Genomic DNA, 15,228 nt, shown 5'->3' on the forward strand with positions numbered 1-15,228 from the left:
CTTGGGTTCGCGTCAACAATAAAATTACTAATTCACATCTTGCTAAAAAAAAAATCTTTGTCTTCCTTCATTGTATTTCCTCCGTTTCATGTTAATTAAGTCATTTTTCTATTATGGGAAGTTTGAAGATAATTGAGTTATTTCTATTTTTGGAAAAAAATCACATTCTCTTTTACTTTATTCTCTCTTCATGTCTCTTACTTTGTTCACCATCCACTTAATTCAATATTATTATTCTCTGTGTAACAAATGCCTCTATTAACAAGAAACGAAATGAGTATCTTAATGGTTAAGAAATTGCAACTTGGCACCCATAAAATTTCATTCTGGATCTAGATTATTATATAAAAGAACAAAATAAATATAATCGAAGGAGAAAATCCTTTTATCAAATAAAAGGCAACCTTAATTTAATAAAGATGCCCACTTTGCAAATTAAAATAGATTGGTTGTCTCTAAAAAATTCATACATGTTACTCCCTCCGTCCCATTGAAGATGACCTACTTTTCTTTTTAATTTGTCCCAATCAAGATGACCCATTACTTAAAATGGAAACACCTTTATCTCTACTTTATTCTCTCTCTCTTACCACACAAAATATAACTGTATAAAATCTCGTGCCACCCAAGAAATGGGTCATCTTCCTTGAGACAGAGGGATTACTTAACCTGATGAATAATGAGGGGGCCACGAGCATGACGCGCCTATCACACGCCTCGAAATATCTTTAAAATAATTTTTTGGCTGTCCATTTACTTGATTTAGATCTCCAAGGAAAAAAGCTCCACTTCCATTTATCTGGGCTAGGTACTTATCTATCCTCCCAATCATGTTTTAGTGATAAGAAATTGAGCTAATTGCTATTGTTTGTGATGATCGATTAGTTGATTTGAAGAAGAAATGGGGCATCATCACCACCATCAGCACCACCACAGCGGAGGGCCATATGATGATCCATTGTTGGCTTGTTGTTGTTGCCCTTGCATTCTTGTTTCGTCGGTGTTCAGAATGATCGGACAGTGCGTGTTTGTCGCCGGCTATCCTTTGTTGCAGTGCTTCGGTTTTGATGACCACAGACACAACCACCACCACCACCACCACCATTGTTACTGATATTTTTTTCTCTTTAGTTGATTATGTTTTCTACTGTATTGCTTTATTTGCTTAGGTGTTCGTTCTCTTCTTTTCTACTATATTTCTTTGCATATTTAATGTATTGTACCTACCAATATACATAATGTAGAATTTAGCTTTTTGTTAAATTCTTCTCGAGTTGACTTGGTAGGAGCATTTACATATTTTTATGGATTGTGATTATAAATGGAAATGAAGCTATACATCCAACACAAAATATATGTCAGTAAGTTTTACTCCTCAGTCCCCTAAAGTCGTACTACCTCCGTCCACCAAAATTTGTCTCATTTTAATCCGGCACGAGTTTTAAGAAATGTAATGAAAAGTGAGTTAGAAAAAGTTAGTGGATTGTGGGTCCTATTAATTTTATAATAAAATGTGAGTAGGAATGAGTTAGTGGAATATGAGGTTCACTACGAAAAATGGTAAAAGTGAAATGAGGCAAATTTTGGGGGACGGACAGAAATGGAAAAATGAGACAAATTTTGGTGAACGGATGTAGTATTTTTTATCATTTCTATATGTCCCTATTAAGAGTCTTATTTCATTTTCCTTATAAATGATAAGTAGATCTTACATTCAACCAATTTATTTCACTTTCATACTGATGACAACATCTTTTTATTGTTTCCAATTAGAAGAATGTCATCTACATATAAAACTAAGAACACCACATTCTCCTTCTCAACCTTCTTGTACACGCAGCTTTTGTTAGGGCATTTTTCGAATCCAAACTTATGAACAGTCTGATCGAAACACTGATTCTGTGATCAAGATACTTGCTTGAGACCATAAATGACCTTCTTAAGCTTCCAAACCATGTGCTCTTTGCCCTTGACGGCATAACCCTCGGGTTGTTCCATGTAGATGGTCTCCTCAAGACTACCGTTCAAGAACGCAGTCTTAACGTCCATCTGCCACACATCCCAATCCATGTAAGTTGCTATCGACAATAGTATCCAGATCGATTTGAGCATGACCACCGGGGAGAAGGTCTTGTCGTAATCGACACCTTCCTTTTGGGTATGCCCCTTAGCCACTAGTCTTGCTTTAAAGACTTTAACTCGTCCATCGGGTCCACGTTTACGTTTGTATATCCACTTACTCCAATGGCAGTACAGCCTTCAGGTAGGACAGATAAATCGTAGACGTCTTTGTCTATCATAGATTGTAGTTCCGAATCCATTACACTTACCCATTGGCAATGATCGACATCCGTCCGCGCCTCTGCAAAATTTCAGGGATCTAGTACATTGTTGTCCGAAGAGTGATCCATAGATTCTCCCAAACCAATGTACCTTTCGGGCTCATGAGAGACCCTCCCACTGCGGCGCGGTACTACAACATTAGGTGTAGAAGTTGAAGGTTCGGGAATTGGTTGTACTATTGGTACTTGTTCTTGGTTAATGGAACTTGTGACTGAAGTGAGCTCTTCAAGAGCCACCTCACTGCTGGGTTTATGATTCATAACAAAGTCTTCCTCTAAGAATGTCGCGTGTGTACTCACAATGACTTTCTTGTCTCGGAGACTATAGAATTCATAAGCTTTCGATCCTTTGGGGTATCCTATAAACAAACATACCTTTGTCCTTAAGTCCAACTCAGTTGGATCCTTTTCCAAAACATGAGCTGGACACCCCCATATCTTGAGATGCTCAAAATTGGGCTTGCGCCCATTCCACAACTCATATGGAGTGGCAGGAACAGATTTTGACGGTAAATTGTCTAAAATATGGCTCGCGGAAAGCAAGGCATGTCCCCAAAACGAAATAGGCAGTCGTGCATAACTCATCATCGATCGGACCATGTTTAACAAGGTCATGTTCCTTCTTTCAGCTACGCCATTCTGCTGGGGTGTGCCCGGCGCAGTCAGTTGGGATTCAATTCCCTTTACCGATAAGTAGTCCAAAAACTCGGCACCGAGGTATTCGCCTCCGCGATCAGATCGCAGGCTTTTGATACGTTTTTTCAATGATGCGTCTCAGCATAAGCCTTAAACTCGTTGAACTTGACAAAAGCTTCAGAATTAAAGCGCATCAAATAAACATATCCAACTTTCGAGTAATCATCAATAAAAGTGATGAAATAGCGAAAGCCGCCTCTTGCCTCGGTTGACATTGGTCCACACACATCAGTATGAACGAGTTCTAGTACTTCCTTGGCCCTATTACCTTTCATCCTAAAAGGTTTCTTAGTCATCTTGCCTTCCAAGCAGGATTCACACGTGGAAAATGATTCAGTATCTAGTCCTTTAAGAAGGTCTTGATCCAAGAGAGTTTGAATCCTCCTTTGGTTGGCATGACCAAGTCTAAGGTGCCATAAGTACGTTTCGTTCATTGAACTTGAAGGTTCCTTTCTTTTCTTTGAAATTTTCGATGCATTATAGAGTTCTAATTTGCGATTATTAAATTGTGTAGATATGATTGTGTACAGATTGTTTTCAATGATACCACGATAGATACAAGAACCATCTTTCTTAATAACACAACTGTCATTAAAAGAAATCGAATATCCATCAAAAACCAATTTAGAAACTGAAATTAAATTTCTTCTAAAAGAAGGTATCAACAAAACATTCTTCATAACCAAAAATCTATCACTACTAAAACGCAAATAAACGTCTCCCATTGCAACGGTCGCCACTTTAGTAGCGTGGCCCAGCTGGACGTCGATCTCTCCATCATATAGCCGTCTTGTCACCTGCATTAAGTCAGGATCAAAACAAATATGATCAGTAGCTCCAGTGTCTATAACCCAAGTATGAGATGAAGTCGAAGCCAAACATACCTCGACAACTAGAGCTTGGTGCATACCTGTAGCCTTGCCCTTTTTAGGGAAGTCTGGCTTCCAATGCCCCTTCTATCCACACTTGAAACACTTTCCGGTTTGTTTCTTTCCCGACCTCCTCTTTCTCTTTCCCTTAGCTTCCTTAGGTGCGACCTGGTTCGTCACTTTCTTCTTTCCTGCGCCAGGCCTAGGGCCAGAGGAACGATGTGACGAACTGACCATCGCAGCCTTAGCTTGGTTCATGAGATCTTCTGCCGACTGAAGTTCAGTCAACAACTCAACCAAGGTGTAATTTCTCTTGTTCATCTCAAAATTGAGCTTAAACTGCTGAAAGCTAGGGGGCAGACTCTGAAGGATGATAGTAACTTGGGACTCGGCATCAATGACACCTCCCAAAACCTCAATTTGATTGAGGTGGCTCATCATCTCGAGGACATGGTCCCTCACAGACGAGCCTTCCTTCATAGTCTTGCACATGATACTCCGAAAGGCCTGAGACTTAGCCGTTCGATTCTGAGTACCAAAGAGATTTGTGAGATTTTGCATAATATCGGCGGCAGTAGTCATGGCGGCATGCTGATGTCTAAGCACTGTTGACATGGAGGCCAACATATAACACTTAGCCATCTCATTCGCCTTATACCACCATCTATGCGCATCTCTCACTGCCTGTACGGCGTTAGCCGCCGGCACTGGGGGCCGTGGAGTAGTGAGCACAAACTTGTACTCATCAGCCGTGAGAACGATGTCCAAATTTTGTTTCCATTCTATGTAATTTTGGCCCTCGAGTTTGTTTTCTTTAAGAATTGCAGAAAGAGGATTGAGTGACATGTTGACGATTTAGTTTGCACTGCAAAACAGAATATTTACTATTTGTCATAAACTTATGTGATGAAATTGAGGAGATTAACCATAAAACTTTTCAAATCTCACAACTGTAAAATTAAAATTTTGTACCCTCAAGCAGAGGTCAATACGCATTAAAATTTTAACATTTTAACTGGTCACAACACCGACGAATAGTCCAGAGACCGCAGCACGGCATGGCCGCCAAATGTTGCCTAAGCATGACCATCAGATTTAGCATTACAGAATCTCGTTTCTACAACGCACTCCCATAACAATGCTCATGCGTTGATAACAAGACCAAGCTATCTCGTAAATTCTGTTTGGACTTCTGAAACTTGTAATTTCTTAGGATTATTGTCCCACAGCATGGGTGGCGATAATATTGGAAACTACTTTCTAGTCCATACTATTCACATATGAGAAGTCCACCTATATGAACTCGCTATTTCTTAGGATTATTGTCCCCACAGCATGGGTGGCGATAAGATTCAAAAATTAGCTTCATAAGTTGTGGACCAATTGATGGAGACCATATACAAACTTAGTTCGTAATTATTGCTTAGATATTTAAGTTATGGTGTTTCATTAATTATCCTTAGCCTTAGTGCAGATTAAAAGCTTAATTAAATTCTGTTGGTATTTAATTGACTGGATAATTAAATCTTTTATAATCTTTTAAACATCTTATTAAAGGATAATATATTAATTACTAAAGTTTAATCCATATTCATGTCTTCTATAAGATTAAATTTAAAATAATTAATTATTTATATCTTTGACTGACATGAATAAATAAACTTAAATTAATTCTTTATTTAAGATTGGGAAGAGAATAATATATTTTATTATTTAATGAGATCCTACATATCTTATCCTTATTAGGATTCTAGATATATAATATAATTAGGAAACTATTAAATTATTCTTGTCCATATCATCTAGGAATGAAATAAATATATTTATTTTCATAGATATAGTCAATAATCTAAATATTCCTAAAATCTAGGGAAATCTTCCCTAAATATTTTATTTACATTAAATAATAATGTTTTAATGATATCTTTTAATTATGGAATCAAATAATCATTAAAATAATATTTCATCGTTATCTCGTGATCGAGGTTCGCACGATCAACGACGACGAAATTTCTGGCGTAGGACTCGCCGGAACGACGATTTGCCGTCCAACTCTAGCCGGAATCCCGCGATCAACATCGCGGCTGCTTTCTTTCTCCCTCTTTGGCGCTTAAGCGCAGCGAAACTCCCTCGGTCGACGTCGCCGATCGCGCGGCGTCCACCGCGCTGCTCCGGCGTCATACTTACACCGACGACGATGCGCCCTAAGCCAGCAACGACCGCTCATGGCGGCGAAGCTCTAGGCTCGGCGTCGCACATCCCGGAATCCGACTAGGGTTAGGGTTTCATGCGGCGGAGAAGACAGCCGCTGCTCTCGGACGAGCAGCGAGCTCCGTCTCGTTCCACCGCCGTCGACCGACGCATGTTCTGGAGAGAAGCCGAAACCACGGTCTCGCCGGCAGCGTGGACGAGCCCATGCTCATATTCACGCTGCCGCGTGATCGCTTCGATACTCCCACTCGTTCGGCGTGATTGCTCGGAGATCGCCGGTACCGGTGGTCACACCGGCGGCGTGCATGAGTCCACCCTCGTTCGCGCGTCGCCGGTCGATCGCCATCCCTACTCCCACTCGCTCGACAACCCTAATTGGATCGCATGTCGCGCGATTCGTCTCGGCGCAAGCGCCGACGAATCGCACGTCTCGTGCGTTCCAAATACTTGAGTTCTTTGTTTCGATTGTTCTTGAGTTCATCATGCATAAAAATATATGAACTAAAAACAAGAACATGCTTCGAAAACAAAAACGCATGCATACAGGAATTTCACGAAATTTAAATCTAAATAATCAGAGCCAAAGACTGGCTCTGATACCAATTGAAGGGGGTTGGCAGCCGAAGCACTCACATAAATCAATTACATAATAATTCTGATCTATTTAGTAGATTATTTAGACAAATTCTATTCGCGTAATTATCACATGCATCATGCTCATAACTCAAATAAAACATGCTTTAATTTAATTGAAACCTAAAACATGCTTTTCTACGGTTTAGCCATTATACCTTGATGATTCTCCAAAGAATCGAAGATAGCTAGCGCCTTCTCCACGTGAAGATTTTTAGTACAAAACCACGGATCTTCTGTCTGGTTCGCGGACTGTAAACTGATATCAGGGTGGGATGATCTCACCAGTGTACTAGGACTTAAATAAAGAAGTCAGAAATCCTTTCCCACGGAGGAGAAGAAAAATCGCCCCTTTCTAGAGAGAGAGAGGGCCGAAAATTTTGAGAAAATAATAAGTATATTTTCTGTCTCCTTTATTCTTCTATTTATATTAAGTCACATATTGGGCCCAAACAGGGATCTATGGAAGGCTTTGGATATGGGCTCCTCCAATTAGCTTTTTACTAATTAAATTAAACCCAATTTAATATAAGCTTATAATTGGAATATTACGAGCAGCCACTACAGAAGTAATATTGCATTCCCCATCCAAATCCGAAAATATAAGTACTTCAGATTTCCATTACTTGATATTTATTTCCCGCGCTTAAGATTGAAACATCAATTAATTAATTATTGTCTGCTATGGACTTAATTAATTAATATCTTATTTATTCCAAGAAAGGACTCAGCAAGAAAATCTTATTTATTATTCATAGAGTAATTAAACTCCAACTAGCTAGGTTCCAAATAATAAAACCTTATTTCAAGCTTCTCTTGAGGATGTTATCAAACGAGACTCACCTCGCGCACGATTCAACATAATAGCAATCCTAGCACCGCTAGATATTAATCACCACTACCCAATATACCAGGCTTATTGGGTTGCGAAAAACCCACACCATTTGGTAAGTCAAAGTAGTGCATAATTAATACCGTATGCTCAATGCTAACGTACATTGATTAAGAAACAACAATATGACCTCGTCTTTCTGTAGATAGCATAAAGACTGTCTCGCTGTTAGATCTATTCAGTGCTATACCACACCAATGTCATCTTATTTCAGTAAGGCTTAGAAATAATCGGACTGACATTGCAACCTTTCACGATAGGTAGTCTAAGCCTATCTAGGTTGTGAAATTCTTCTTTTTCTTTGTTTAGAACTGACCGTGTTACCTTAAAGTGAACGACGCCCACAACCGGTCTACTAAAACAAAGACTTAGACTTTGTTAAGTTACTTATACATTTATACATGTAATAAACATCCATTAAATGTAAAACATAACAACATTATGACAAACATAATCTGTTTATTCTTTTGGAAAATAAAATAAGAGTTTTAACAGTATTCAATCACTCGAAAGGTGATTTCTAGTATACAAACTCTAACGGCAACAACCACAAAACCCGTCGGATATGGCCGAGTCGAGGTAGAGCAGGGGTTTCGGCGACGCTGGCGCCGTCTGAGACCTCCGATTTAGCTTTGCTTTCTGGAATTGCAAGATGGTGGCATCGCTTTGTATTGTCACCAACCATGCAAAACCGATAAGGGGAAGCTTTAGTTTGCATGTGAGAGAAAGGAATGTTTTTTCTTTAAGTGGTGCGAGCCCATCGACGAAGACGAAGCCGTCAATTCGTCAACCTTAGTGGCCGGTTCCGATTTTGATTGTTTAGCCTTGAATTATCAGAAATATAGCATAATGTTGAAAAAATAATGAATGTTGTGTGGTCTTGTCTATTATTGTTGTTGTTGTAACACTTGTTTGTATATTCAAGTAATTTGTTGGATTTGAGTGAAATTCCTAATTTTTGTTGAAATTTCTGAATTTTCAATTTTAAATGTTGGACAATGTATGTTGAAATGCATGTATGTTTTGAATCTGGATTTTGAAACAGAATTTTTGCGTTTGATTTTGCTACATTATGGGACTTCATTGGAGAAGAAGAAAAAAATATTCTAAACATCAAACTAGTACAACATAATAAACATCAAACTAGTCCACCATATTCATAAACAAGATCAAATAGGTCCTGAACATTTAACAATTAAAAGTTGCGCCTATTATTTTGATTTTGTTAGGAATGGAAAAATAATTAGAAAACAATTTAATTAGAAAGTAATTAGGTGATTAATAATCCCAGATTAAGCCTAATCGCTCAAAAAATCGATAATCCATGGTTGACTGTCAGAAATTGACGAAACCGTAAAAAGGGACCGGATCGACAACGATTTTATTTGTTACGAACCCGATTTTTAAAAAGTGAATGTTTTGGACTAACTTTGTATTTTGGTCATATGTTTAGTACCAAAATTGTCCTTTATTCTATCAGAGATATAAAAATAGTTAATAGTTAGACATGAAAATATTAATAATAATATAAAGACCAAACATAAAAATAGAGAAATAATAGGGAACACAAGGATAAAAATGAAAACACAAAAATGAAAGAAAGTAACATTTGTACTTTGTGGTCTTCGATTTAAGATGAATATTCCATACACTTAATTAGGCCTGATATTCGGCATGTTCCGGTTCTAATCGTACCTGTTGACTGGCTAACCGATTTCAATTTTTTATAAATCCTAGAACCGAAACTAGACCGGAACCAGAACCGATGTGTAATTTTAATTCAAATATATTTATAATTTTAAATGATTCAATACTAATAAAATAATAATCCAACATCTGGAAACATAACAAATAACATCTAAAAATTTAAATAAATACACAAAAAATACAAACCAGCAATACAATAATATTCATATATGAGTAAGAGTGATGCCTAGTATAGTAGGTCAGACTAGTTTATTTTAGCTAGTTATTTAGGAAATTAAAACCAAACTTATGATGTTCTACTCATAGTAGTTAGTTCATAAAAATTGGATTGGGGAAATAATTGTAGATTCAAAGCATCACGGTTTAAACATTTTAAATACTTCAGAAAACAGAGCTCGCAAATTTAACACTTTTTAAATCTTAAAAGCACTCAATGTTTCAGATTAATGTATTACAATTCAATATTTATTCAATTAAGTTAGATTTATTAGTAAATTAAATTATAAAAAAAATAAAATTGAATTGTAATCCGCTTCCCGGTTAAGAATAGGTCGGTTTCGGTTCAACTGGAACCGGTTTTATATAAAAAGTTGGAACTGGTACCGGAACCGGTTTTCTAGTTTCCGATTCCTCAATTAACTGGCCGGTTCTGGTTCCGATTCTGGTTAACCGAGAACCTGGGAACCGTTTAAGTACCCCTAAAAAGAATAAAGATAAATTGTCAGAAAAATATCCTTGAATAAAAAAGGTGAGAAAAAATAAAAAATATCTTAAAAGGTGTAAAAAATCTTTTGATGACATTGAGGTCACCAACAATCATGTCTTTTATGCATCACTTAACTATGCTATTCAGGGATCTATACTACTCTCTCCGTTCCATAATAGGAGTAATAAAGTCATTTTACCATTTTGGTACGTTCCTTAGTAATAGAGTCATTTCCCTTTTAAGTAAAAGTCAATACATTTTTGCATACCTACTTTACTCTCTCTTACTTTTTTCTCTCTTCATCTCTCTACCTTTTTCATTTTCCACTTTATTCTCCCTTTACTTAACTCACCTAATAAAATTTTTCTTAATCTCCGTTCCGAAAAGAAACGTCTCTATTACTATAGAACGGAGGGAGTACCTTTTACTCCAATTTTTCTTAGATGCACTTAACCATCTCTTCTGTTAACTATTAATGGGACACACAATTTAATTTTTTCAGTTTAAAAATGCAACCAAAAAAATATTTCATCAAAAATACTTAATTAAAAAACTGAAAATTAAAATTAAAATCTTAAAAATTAAATATTGCATAATTAAAAAAAAATTAATTGAAATATACATAATTAAATCCTACAAATTAAAAGAGGCGCGACTTTCAATCGTTGTGGAGTTTGCGATTGCGGCGCAAATAGCAGGTCGTATTCAGCGGGAATCCCATTTGAGCCACTAGTATTAACACATGTGTTATGCATAGCACAGGACATAAGAATTTCAAATAATGAATACAAAATATAATAAATATGTAGAAAATATAAACTCTAAATGAAGAATTTACTACTCCCTCCCTCGCTAGCCGCCATTTTTCTCTCCCAAATCAGCGCCGCCACGACCACCGCCCGCCCCGCCGCTCCTTCCGCCGTGCCTCGCTTGTTAGTCCGCGTGCTTCACGCCCGTCGTCACCCCTCCTGCAAAGCTGCATCGCCGCCTCCTACTCCGCATCTCCGGCATCTCTCTCGCTGTCTCACCCAGCGCACCACTGTGTTGTCCCGGTTGTGCTGCGTCGCCGCAATTCTCTCTTTCTCCTTCTCACCTTTCTCTATCATTATCACGCCACAGCCGCTGCTGCCGTCCGCCGCCGCTCCGGCGATGATTGGGGATCTGCACAGCCACCTCGATGCACTCTTTCAGTCTTTCTCCTTCCTCTTTCTTCTTCTCACCCTTCTCTCTCTATTTTTCATTTTGCAGATTCAATATTCCTTTATAATTGTTCCAAATCTTGATACGGAAGCTATCATTTAATTGGACCAATTTTCTATCCAATGGTTGTCATTCTCAAAATGACCAAAAGGGTAAACAAACTAGCTTCACATTTTCCCTCCAAAAAAGACAATATTGACTTTCCATCCAACTCTCCCTTTTAGTAGTATAGATGAGAAGGTGAATTCATTGGTAATGTTTTCTTAATTGGGACGACGTCATACGGGCGACGTCAGTCGTTGAACAACAAGGACATTAAAGTTTATCCCGGCCCTTAGATGGGGCGGTGTTGGGTGCTTGGTTTGGTTCGCCTTGTCCCTTGCCTCTAGCTCTAGCTGCTTTTGTCGTCTTCGCCCCAATCACACTATGTCGCAAACTCGCACCAGAGCTCGAGGCCCCTGCATTGGCTCCCACAAACTAGCTTGCGACCTCCTCATCGCCGGGCTCGGATCGACCACCACAACAGCCGCCACTTAACAAGTACTTGGCTACCCGTCATGTGCTTCGCCTTTATTGAACTTGAGCCTGTGTTGGACTAGGTGCCACCCGCGCACTTATCGATATCGAACACTATTCCAAGTATTGACATACTTGAAGGTCCTCCCGCATCATAGCCGCCCTCAAAATGTTGTTGGCATTCATTTTGATTTGGCAACGCAGTTTTTCAGACTATGGAGCACCTTCAGACTACGAGGGACGTTCCTCTCGGGTGCGCATTGTTGTAGTTTTCTGTAACCCTCGCCCAAAAAGCATTCCAAGTTTATTGGTTCCCGACAATCATATTGGCCACCGACCTCCGAATTTTCTTTCTCCCTAATTTGGGATAACATTGCATAGACCAGTAGGAACCGTGCAGCAAGTGCGACATGGAGGATCGGCAGACCACTTCTCAGATGGAGGGCAGGCCTTTGGTAGACGGGCGTCGACGAACGTTGGGTTATTTGACGATGATACATTGTCGATGTTGAGATTGTTAAACCAATTATTCCATTCGTATTATCCTTGGCCGAACATATTTGCACAATTAAGAATTGATATTTTGAGAGAAAAATGAGTGAGGAAAAGTTGTGAAAATGATTGTTCGACCAATTATTCTATTCGTATTATCCTTGTTCAACCAATTATTCCATTCGTATTAGGAATTATTTTTGGTGTGAAAAACAATAATGTCATGAATGGGTATTTATTGATTATTTTATGATAAGTTGATGATAAAAAAAATTGATAAAACTGGTAATATTTGGGGAAGTAGGAAAATTTTAATAATTTTTTACTTTTTTTCAAATTTTCAGAATTTATTTAAAAAAAAATTAAAAATTCAACGACTAAATTAAAAGTCTTCTTCCAATTAAATTTTTTTTTCTTACTTTGAAGTTTCTTAAATTATATTAATATGTTGCAAAATATATTTAATACTATTAATTAATTAAGTAATTAATTAATTAATATGTCAACAAAATTTAAATTATGATAAAAAAATGAGAAAATTATCATATTGCAGATGCAATTCATTTTATATATAATTACATTTATCAAAAAATTATTAGCTAAACACATTAATTCGCAAGTTTAGAATAGAGAACTTTTACACAGAATATTTAAATAATAATAAATTATTAAGTTAATGAGAATACACTAGTAGTATATTACTCTCTCCGTCTCCTAAAAATAGGAACTTTTGAAATGGCACGGGTTTTAATAAAAAATTAGTAAGTAAGAGAGAGATAGAAAGAGAAGTGTGTTAGCCGAAAATGGATCTCACCTCATTAGAGAAAGAAATTTCCTTAAATAGAAAATTTCTATTTTTAGGGAACAGTTCAAAAAGGAAAGAGTTTATTTATTTAGGGACATATGAAGTATTTGTTAAAAACGTGCATATGCATACTAGATTTCGAATAATTAATGTTTGAATATTAGATGTTTTTAGAGTGTGATTGCTCAGTTTTAAGTTGAGAGTATCCATAATAGAGTCTCAAAATCGGCCAGCCGCGTGATGCGGTTTTTGGGGCTATATTGCTTGTGGGAAAACGGTGGAGCGCAAGCGGCAGGTTCCGTGATGCTATCGCAGGCTTTCCAGCAAGACTATTTTCTTTTTTCAATTCTTACATTGTTCGTATTTAAATATCTTTATTCTTCTATTGTATTGGTATTTTAATCTATGTTATTTATTTTCTAAATCGACAATTGAAAAAACAAAATATGAAAAATGGTGAAATAAGTTGAATTTTGGGGTGAGCGCTATAGCATTTGTTGGGTTTGTGAAAAGAGAGTGAGTAGGAGAGTGACGTGTAGGGCAAAATAAAATCAGACTTCTCAGATCCAGAGGAATTCAAGGAACCCTCAAAACCTTGGTCTTTGGTGCGCACAATCTTACCCCTTGCTTTTCAAAAGCTTCAACCCGCTATGCTAAAAAGGATTAGTACATGGAAGTAGGGATCGAATCCCACAGAGATGGAGGCGTAAGTAAACATGTAAGGCGACCTGAGTACTGTTTGTGGCTGCTGCCACGCATTTTTGGGGTTGAGATTTAACTACTAGACTGGGGAAACAAAATGCTCTATCCTAACAGCTAGATCTAGGGAGGAATAACAGAACATGCATGACGAAAAACACGACATACTCGAATTTACCAGAGCGGAAACAACTACTAGACCCGGTAAACGACTTCCTAAAACTAACCTAGACAGAGGAAAGATAAATCGTGGGGACCATTTTCCCAAATTGGCAAAGTACGAACGTAAAGCTGCAGATTAACTAACTAAAGGATTAACTAACAATGACTTCATTTTCCCAAAATCCTTGATCACGGAGTGTAGAGGAAATACAGAGCAAAACGCGAAATGAAAACAGAGCAAGCTAAATTAAACCAATTACTACAATTAACTACTGAAATTTAAACAGATCTACTATCACTAGACGAAGTAAATAAGGAAACAGAATTTAAACATCAAGACCATGCAAACATGAACAGATCCAAACTCTGAACGCTTCATCCACTCCGGATCCAAGCCATCCACAACATTCCACAACAAATTCCATCTCCAATCACACAGATTCAACCGATCAACTACAATCTCTACACAATTCGACTCCAAACTCAGATCAATTGCAAAAAGCATCAAAAGTAAACGGAAAAGCAGCAATAACATGTAACGAAAACAGGATAACAACTTCCATAGCCGATCAAATGCGGATCAAACAGAAAATTAACAAAATACAGTCGAGCTTCGAACAGCGAAGTCTCGGGAAATTCAGAAACATAAACTGAAAGCAGGAAATAGATAGTATCTTCGCCTCCCGTGGTGACGGTGTTACACAACTCCGATGAACTTTCTAACCGTGAACCCCCCAACTAATTTCCCCCAAGTGTGTGTGTAGAGAATGAGAAAGGCTGAGCTAAGAGCTAAGAAAATGATGATGATCATGTGGGTCGTGTGCTCTTATTTATAAGGGACGGAGCTTCTAGATTCTTCCTTGTGCTTCCCATTCTGCCCTTGTCCAGAATGCTCATCCGTCTAGTGAATTTCTTCCCTTTTCTGCTCGCTTCCTCTGCCAGCTCCCTGCTCCAGGCGATTTCTTCTTCTTCTTGGATCTGACCTTTTCTCTACACACCTGGCTTACAAAACCTTGTCAGACCCGGAAAATTATAGAATTTAACCTCATAACCAATGCATGAAATTAGTCTTATCAGTTTGAAATTTAGAATGTTAACATGCCAGCTGAAAAACGAGTAGAAATTCCATGGTACATCCATAGTTCCATACCAAGTTGGCATAGTGAGTTGACAAATGGATGCCCACGTGCCACATCAAATGAATATAAATTCAATAAATCTAATTGCACAAAATAGACATGCATTATTCATGGAAAGTGACATTATATTACTACTATTAAATTAGAAAATATCATCAT

The 15,228-nt window shown here is 37.7% G+C and overlaps 1 long non-coding RNA gene across 1 annotated transcript; it reads left to right on the forward strand.

Moving 5' to 3' along the window:
* Nucleotides 1-740: 740 nt before the first annotated feature.
* Nucleotides 741-1,263, forward strand: LOC125191314 (uncharacterized). The gene is made up of 2 exons (XR_007171083.2): nt 741-808; nt 886-1,263. It is a non-coding gene; the product is annotated as an uncharacterized LOC125191314 (long non-coding RNA).
* Nucleotides 1,264-15,228: the final 13,965 nt, after the last annotated feature.

This window comes from Salvia hispanica, chromosome 5 (genome assembly GCF_029641045.1).
Source record: "Salvia hispanica isolate PSC_SH4W2 chromosome 5, Shi_PSC_v1, whole genome shotgun sequence".
Classification (NCBI taxonomy): Eukaryota; Viridiplantae; Streptophyta; class Magnoliopsida; order Lamiales; family Lamiaceae; genus Salvia; species Salvia hispanica.